Source organism: Herpailurus yagouaroundi, unplaced genomic scaffold (assembly GCF_014898765.1).
Source record: "Herpailurus yagouaroundi ecotype Mexico unplaced genomic scaffold, PumYag 28, whole genome shotgun sequence".
Taxonomy (NCBI): domain Eukaryota; kingdom Metazoa; phylum Chordata; class Mammalia; order Carnivora; family Felidae; genus Herpailurus; species Herpailurus yagouaroundi.
The window spans coordinates 10,931,066-10,939,925 of record NW_024412376.1 but is presented as its reverse complement, the minus strand read 5'-3'; the positions used below and the strand labels follow the sequence as shown (position 1 = coordinate 10,939,925).

Here is an 8,860-nt window from a genome sequence, read left to right as displayed (position 1 = left end):
GCCATGTGTTCCCTAAGTAAGACCTACGTGATGGATTCCCTCAATCAGAAGATTGCTCTTGTTCCCCCAGACACCTCATACCTCCTCCTCCTTCCAGGACCTGGTCTTTTAGAAATGATGAGGAGGCCCCGCGTCAGGCTCTGGGCTGATGGCTCGGAGCCTGGAGCCTGTTTCCGATTCTGTGTCTCCCTCTCTCTCTGCCCCTCCCCCGTTCATGCTCTGTCTCTCTCTGTCCCAAAAATAAATAAACGTTGAAAAAAAAAAAAATTTAAAAAAAAAAAAAAAAAAGAAATGATGAGGAGAAAGACACCCAAAATAGGCAGAGTGAGCCAGAGTGGGTGTTTAAGGATGGAGCCACCCAGTACTTCTGTCCTGGGAAGTGTGGGTGTGTGTGGCGGGGGGGGGGGGGGGGGGGTGGGGGGGGGAGGTTGTGGGGGCTGGTGTACGAGCTGATCATGACGACTGAATTCCTGGGAGATATCTGTTGAGGGGATTTTTAAAAACTATGCCTCAAAATCCGGAAGCAATAAAAGAAAGAGATTAATACATTTGACCACATGACAATAAAATAACAATGCTTTGGCATGACCAAAACAAAGTCAATGACAAACTGGGAGAAAATATTCATAGCACATATTATAGACAAAGAGGCAATATACCAAGTTTCTAAAGAGCTTTAAAAATTCAGGAAGTGGAATTAATCCCGTAGTCCCAGAATACAAAATCAACGTACAGAAATCTGTTGCATTTCTACACCCTAATGATGAAGCAGCAGAAAGAGAAATTAAGGCATCAATCCCATTTGCAACTGTGCCAAAACCAATAAGATGCTCAGGAATAAACCTAACCGAAGAGGTGAAAGACCTATACTCTGAAAACTATACAACCCTGATGAAAGAAATTGAGAATTACACAAAGAAATGGAAAGATATTCCATGCTCCTGGATAGGAAGAACAAATACCGTTAAAATGTCTATACTGCCCAAAGCAATCTACACATTTAAAGCAGTCCCTATCAAAATACCAACATCATTTTTCACAGAACTGGAATTAACAATCCTAAAATGTGTACGGAGCCACAAAAGACCCTGAATGGTCAAAGCAATCTTGAAAAAGAAAAACAAAACTGGAGTATTACAATTTCAGACTTCAATTTATACTACAAAGCTGTACAAACATGGTAATGGCACAAAAATAGACACACTGATCAATGGAACAGAAAAGAAAACCCAGAAATAAGCCCACAATTATATGGTCAATTTATTTTTGACAAAGCAGGAAAAAATATGCAATGGGAAAAAGTCTCCAACAAATGGCAGTGGGAAAACTGGACAGCAGCATGCAAAAGAATGACACTGGACCACTTTCTTACACCGTACACAAAAATAAATTCAGAATGGAATTTAAAATGAAAATTCATTTGCAAATGACATATCTGATAGAGGGTCAATATCCAAAATATATAAAGAATGTATAAAACTCAACGCCCCCCAAATGAATAATCCAATTAAAAATAGGCAGAAGACATGGACAGACATTTCTCCAAAGAAGACATCCACTTGGCCAACAGGCACATGAAAAGGTGCCCAACATCACTCATCATCAGGGAAATGCAAATCAAAGCCACAACGAGATATCACCTCACACCTGTCAGAATGGCTAAAATCAAAAACACAACACAAGTGAGGATGAGGATGTGGAGAAAAAGGAACCCCCTTGCACTATTGGTGGAAATGTAAACTGCTGTAGCCCCTGTGGAAAACAGTATGGAGGTTCCTCAAACAGTTAAAAATAGAACTACCCTATGATCCAGTAAGTGCACACTGGGCATTTACCCCCTCAACAAAATACAAAAACACTAATTCAAAGGTATACATGCACCTGATGTTTATTGCAGCATTATTTACAATAGCCAAATTATAGAGGCAGCCAAATGTCCGTCGACAGATGAATGGATAAAGACGTGGTATATACACCTAGTGGAATATTATTGTCATAAAAAGAATGAAAATTTGCCATTTGCAATAACATGGATGGAGCTAGACAGTATAATGCTAAGTGAAATAAGTCAGTCAAAGAAAGACAAATACCATATGATTTCACTCATATGTGGAATTTAAGAAACAAAACAAATGAGCAAAGGAAAAAAAAAGAGAGAATGACAAATCAAGAAACAGACTCTTAACTATAGAGAACAAATTGATGGTTACCAGAAGGAAGGGGGTCGAGGGATGGATGAAATAGGAAAACCCAAACCCAAAAATCCTATAGAAAAATGGACAAAATACCTGAACAGGCAATTATGAAAAGAGATAAAAAATGTCCCCTAAGTGTTTCCAATTAAGCAATAAATAAGTCATGGGCATAAAAGGTACAGCATAGGGAATGTAGCCAATGGCATTATAATAGTGTCGTATGGTGACAGACGGTAGCTACATTTGTGGTGAGAATAGCATAATGTATAAACTTGTCAAATCACTATGCTGTACACCTGAAACTAATGTAACATTGTGCGTCAACTATAGTTCAGTTAAAAAAAAAAAGGTCCCCTAAACAAATGAAAAGATGTTCAGCTTTATTCTAAGACAAAATGCAACTTAAAACTACAGTATGAGGGGCGCTTGGGTGGCTCAGTCTGGTAAGTGTCCGGCTTCAGCTCAGGTCATGATCTCACAGTTCAGGAGTTTGAGCCCCACCTTGGGCTCTGTGCTGACAGCTTGGAGCCTGGAGCCTGCTTCACATTCTCTGTCTCCTTCTCACTGCCCCTCCTGTGTTTATGCTCTCTCTCTCTCTCTCTCTTTCAAAGAATAAATGAACATTAAAAAAAGTTTTTTGTTTTTGTTTTTTTAATATATGAAGTTTATTGTCAAATTGATTTCCATACAACACCCAGTGCTCATCCCAAAAGGTGCCCTCCTCAATACCCATCACCTACCTCCCCCCTCTCACCCCCCATCAACCCTCAGTTTGTTCTCAGTTTTTTTTTAAATTTTTTTTTTCAACGTTTATTTATTTTTTTTTTGGGGACAGAGAGAGACAGAGCATGAACGGGGGAGGGGCAGAGAGAGAGGGAGACACAGAATCGGAAACAGGCTCCAGACTCTGAGCCATCAGCCCAGAGCCTGACGCGGGGCTCGAACTCACGGACCGCGAGATCGTGACCTGGCTGAAGTCGGACGCTTAACCAACTGCGCCACCCAGGCGCCCCTGTTCTCAGTTTTTAAGAGTCTCTTATGCTTTGGCTCTCTTCCACTCTAACCTCTTTTTTTTTTTTTTAAAGTTTTTTTTAACTACAGTGTGAAAATGGTTCTCAACTATCAGACTGGCAAAAATGCAGAGGCTGACAATATACTGCATTGGCCAGGCTATGGGGAATTGGGGTGGAAATGCAAATGGCCCAGACCTGGTGGAGGGGAATTAAACACATACATATTTGTCCTTTGACCCCACAATCACACTTCTATAAATTTATCTATAATATACACCTCCAACAATCTGAAAACATATATGACAAGGTTATTCACTTCAGGATTATTTGTAATTGCGAAAACTGAGAACTGTCTAAATATTCAAGCATGGGAGATTGGTTAATATACTATGGTTATATACACACAATGGGACCCTATGCAGCTATACAAATGAATACGGAAATCTCAATCAACTGACATGGAGTAATTTCCAGGAGATATTAAATAAAAAAGCAAAGTGCAAATATATAGTACGCTACCTTTTTTGTAAGAAAGAAGGGAAAATAAAAAAACATGCATATATCTGCTTACTATTAAAAGAAGAAACACAGGAAGGAAAAAAGCAAAAAACAAAAAGTTGTTTTCTACAAAGGATGGGGTGGGGGAAATAGGGTGAAAGGGATATAGACAGAGTGGCATTTCTCTGAGTGAAACTTTTTGTTTAGTTTTGACTTTCGAAAACATTTAATATTTTACACATTCAAAACATTAAATTTTATTGGTTAAAAAAAAATCACCTACCTAGAACCAAATGAACCTTATTTACATTTTGAATGAATACAAAGCATACTGAAGGGAAGGAAAGAACTAATCTACTAAATTAGCTAAAATTATTTAAGTAAACTAAATAAATTAGTTTTGACTACGTAATCTCTATCTGGGATGTGGTAGGATATAATTGGGGAAGTGCAAACACGTATGAAACTTATAAAGTAATTTTATTTATTATTGTAGCATGGGTAAAGCAATTCTGAAATTACTTTAGATTAATTCAAGACTGAGCAAATGAGGGGCACCTGGATGGCTCAGTCGGTTAGTGTCCGACTTCGGCTCAGGTCATGAGCTCACGGTTTGTGGGTTCAAACCGCATGTCAGGCTCTGTGCTGACAGCTCAGAACCTGGAGCCTCCTTCAGATTCTGTGTGTGTCTCTCCCTCTGCCCCTCCCCCACGTGTGTGTGTGTGTGTGTGTGTGTGTGTGTGTGTGTGTGTGTGTCTCAAAAATAAACATTAAAAAAAAAAAGACTGAGCAAATGAATAAATGTGTTGATGTGGTTTGGGCCCAGGGTTTTTCACTATGGAAAAGGGGACACAGAAATATGGAATGGGGGAACAAGAAAGAACCCTTGGGGATGGATTAAAATTGAGGGTATCAATATAAGCTCATAATTTCCAATATATATAGGTATGTATATGTTCATGCTTATGTGCATATATAACATATATGTATCTGTATGTGTCGGTATGTGTACAGGTATAACTTTGTTGAAAGGCTCAGAAAGCAGACACTTAAATAGCAATGAACAGCCCTTGTAGCCCCAGGTCTTGGTGGCTAATACTATTTCCCACTTTAAAAAGCCAGGCAGGGGCACCTCGATTGGTTAAGCGTCTGACTCCTGATTTCAACTCAGGTCATGATCTCATGGTTCGTGGGATTGAGTCTCAAGTCTGTACTGTCAGTGCACAGCCTGCTTGGGATTCTCTCTCTCCCTCTCTCTCTCTCTGCCCCTTCCCCCACTCATACTCTGTGTCTTAGAAAAGAAGAAGAAAAAAAAGCCAGGCATTCTTAGAGAAATGGCTGATTCTAGGGTTGGGGTAAAAGGTAGGTAAAGATGAATCTGGAACATCTTATTATTTCAGAAATTAAAGGAATGCTAAAAAAAAAAATGATGGGGGATGTCATAAGGAAACAGAAACCATCTTGAAGATGTCTGCACTGGCCAAATCTAAAACAATTTGAGTCATAAAATAATTAAGTATAATAATGCTATTTTAAGTCATTAAAAACAGGAATTCATGAATCCATACCACTGATAGTTAGATACATAGAAGGAAGGGCTCTTTCCTTTTTTTTGTAAGTTCTGTTTCTTTTTTTTTAAAATGTTTTTTTCAACGTTTATTTATTTTTGGGACAGAGAGAGACAGAGCATGAACGGGGGAGGGGCAGAGAGAGAGGGAGACACAGCATCGGAAACAGGCTCCAGGCTCCGAGCCATCAGCCCAGAGCCCGACGCGGGGCTCGAACTCACGGAGCGCGAGATCGTGACCTGGCTGAAGTCGGACGCTTAACCGACTGCGCCACCCAGGCGCCCCTTTAAGTTCTGTTTCTTAATTCATGAATCTGCATGAGGGAATCTGCACAATCTGCACAAACGCCACAGATAAAGTAACTGCAGAATTTTTACCCCTTCTGTTGTCCAATCTCCAGCTCACTTTTTGCTAGCATCAACACCGGCGTTTGCAGTCCCCCTGACTTTCTCTATTCTGTTCTTGTGTTCCTTTTGCTGTTTTCTTGAGGTCTTTTTCTTCTTATGCAGGCCCTGTCTTGCAAGTCTATGTTTGGGCTCATTTTTCTTTGCATAATCCAAGGAATCATAAATCCTGCCAAAGCCAGTTGTCTTACCACCACCCAAACGGGTTCCCAATCCAAACACAAAGATGACAGCTGGTGTGGTCTTGTACATTTAGACTAGGTTTTCCCCTGAATTTCTGTCTTAGGTACTGTTGCCTTTCTGGGGGTGAAGACCATCAATGACCATTTGTTTCTGCTGAAGTCGCTGGTTGGTCATGAACTTCCTAGTCTGGATAGTTACTGTGTCTGTCATTCATGATGGCGGCCAAGCTTTAAGCAGCCAGGGAGGCCAGGGGAAGGGCTCTTTCTTATAGCAGCGCTGGGGTTGGGAAATCAGCGGTCTGCACTCATTACAGTAAAGACTGAATCAGGCAAGAACCATCAACGGATGCTACCTCCAGGGAAAATTTTGATGAAGAGCAGTATATACACATGGTCTTAAAGTGTCTTCTCACAGATGACTTATTTGTTATGAGGGAGGGGGGAAAGCCCACTCATTATGTATCAGGGAAATCAGGCCACACCTTGACCAGGTGATCAAAATGAACATCACCTGTGAGGGACAGATGGCCACTGTGTGCCTAGAGATGTGTTAGCTGGAGCAGCACACATCATCACATATACTATTTATTGGCCAAGAACACACAACCGCAATCCAATCACGAGGAAACATGAGAAAAACACAAAGTGATGATCATCACATTAAAAAAAGGGATGTGACGGGGCACCTGGGAAGCTCAGTCGACTTCGGTCCAGGTCATGATCTCACGGTCGGTGAGTCTGAGCCCCACGTCAGGCTCTGTGCCGACAGCTCGGAGCCTGGAGCCTGCTTCAGATTCTGTGTCTCCTCTCTCTGTTCCTCCCCTGCTCGCACTCCGTCTCTCTCTCGCTCAAAAATAAATAAAGATCAAAAAAAAAATTTTCTTTTAAAGGATGTGGGAGAGGACTGTATTTTTCAAAAATATCAGTCATAAAAGACAATAAAGGTGAAAGAGACATGACAACTAAATGCAACCCTTAACATTAGACTGGATCCTGTGCTGGAGGGGAGAGGAAATCTACAAAGGATACTGTTGGTCCACTGGTAACACTGGAACACACACTGTACGTTACATAAAGTTTTAAAGCAATTCATGAAGTTTATGACTGTACTCGGACATATTCCTATTCTTATGAAATCCATACGGAAGTGTTTAGAAGTAAAGGGCCATGAGGTATGTGCAAAAAAAAAAAAATGTGTACATATGTGTATATGCATATATGTGTGTGGGGGGGGTAATACTTCATTGAAAATCCTTGTGCATAAGATGTTATGCACATATAGGATCTTCTCAAGATAATTTCCTAAAAGTGAATTGTCTGGATCACATTGTAAGAACATTTTAATGTTCTGGAAACAAGTGAACTAACTGCCATCTAGAAAGGGCATGCAAATTGGGGCGACTGTGTGGCTCAATCACTTAAGCATCTGACTCTTGATTTCAGCTCAGGTCAAGATCTCGTGGTTTGTGGGATGGAATCCTGCTTCAGGCTCCATGCTGAGTGTGGAGACTGCTTGGAATTCTCTCTCTCTCTCTCTCTCTCTCTCTCTCTCTCTCTCTCTCTGCATCTGTCCCTTCCCCCACTGACACTTTCACTCTAAAAAGTAAAAAAAAAAAATATTAAGAAAAATTATTGGGGAGTCTGGGTGACCCGGTTATACCTCTGACTTTAGCTCACATCATGATCTCATGGTTCATGGGTTCAAACCCTGTGTCAGGCTCTGTGCTGACAGCTCAGAGCCTGGAGCCTGCTTCGCATCTGTGTCTCCTCCTCTCTCTGCCCATCCCCCTGCCCGCATTCTTTCTCTTTCTCAAAAATAAATAGACATTTAAAAAAAATTTTTTTAGGGGCGCCTGGGTGGCGCAGTCGGTTAAGCGTCCGACTTCAGCCAGGTCACGATCTTACGGTCCGTGAGTTCGAGCCCCGCGTCGGGCTCTGGGCTGATGGCTCGGAGCCTGGAGCCTGTTTCCGATTCTGTGTCTTCCTCTCTCTCTGCCCCTCCCCCGTTCATGCTCTGTCTCTCTCTGTCCCAAAAACAAATAAACGTTGAAAAAAAAAATTTAAAAAAAAAATTTTTTTAGAGAAAAAAATGAAGAGGCTGACCATTATCAAGTGCTTACTAGCCATTCTTTCCCATGCATTGTCTATATGTAGCCTTTGCTCTTTTTTCTGTTGAGCTATGGATTTTGCGTGTGTGCGAGGCTTTCATCAGAACATTTTATCACGTGTCTTGCAGATGTTTCAATAGATTTATTTATAAATTTTTTTCAAACATCTTTATTTTTGAGAGATGGAGAGAGACAGAGCACAAGCGGGCGAGGGGCAGAGAGCAACAGGGAGACACAGAATCTGAAGCAGGCTCCAGGCTCTGGGCTATCAGCACAGAGCCCGACACGGGGCTCAAACCCACCAACTGTGAGATCATGACCTGAGCTGAAGTCGGACGCTTAACCGACTGAGCCACCCAGGTGCCCCTATTTCTAAATTGTTAAAGCTTGTGTGTGCACAGCTCCGGGGCCACCAGAGTGTCTTCCAGGGGCAGGGCACGGGGTGGGGAGGTGTGGAAAGGCATCCACTTCGTACCCCTTGATTAAATGACAGAATCCTGAGGGGTCTGTATTCAAGACTCTTTCTTCCAGAGGGAATTTTCTTGACTTTTACCAGGTGCCAAGGGAACAACAACCAATCTGGGACCACTGCAGTTTGCTTTTTAAAACTGGCTTGCCCAGGGCGCCTGGGTGGCTCACTGGGTTAAGCGTCCAACTTCGGCTCAGGTCATGATCTCGTGGTTCGTGGGTTCAAGACTTGCATTGGGCTGTGTGCTGGCAGCCCAGAGCCTGGGGCCTGCTTCAGATTCTGTGTGGCCCCTCTGTCTGCTCCTGCCCCACTCACACTCTGTTTCTCTCTGTCTCTTGAAAATGAATAAACATTAGAAAAATTTTAAATGAATAAATAAGTAGACAAATAAATAAAATTGGCTTGCCCAAGTGCACACTGAAT

At 41.8% G+C, this 8,860-nt stretch overlaps 1 pseudogene; it reads right to left on the bottom strand.

The window, feature by feature from the left end:
- Positions 1-5,561: 5,561 nt before the first annotated feature.
- On the bottom strand, positions 5,562-6,579 carry LOC121022681 (40S ribosomal protein S24-like; annotated as a pseudogene).
- Positions 6,580-8,860: the final 2,281 nt, after the last annotated feature.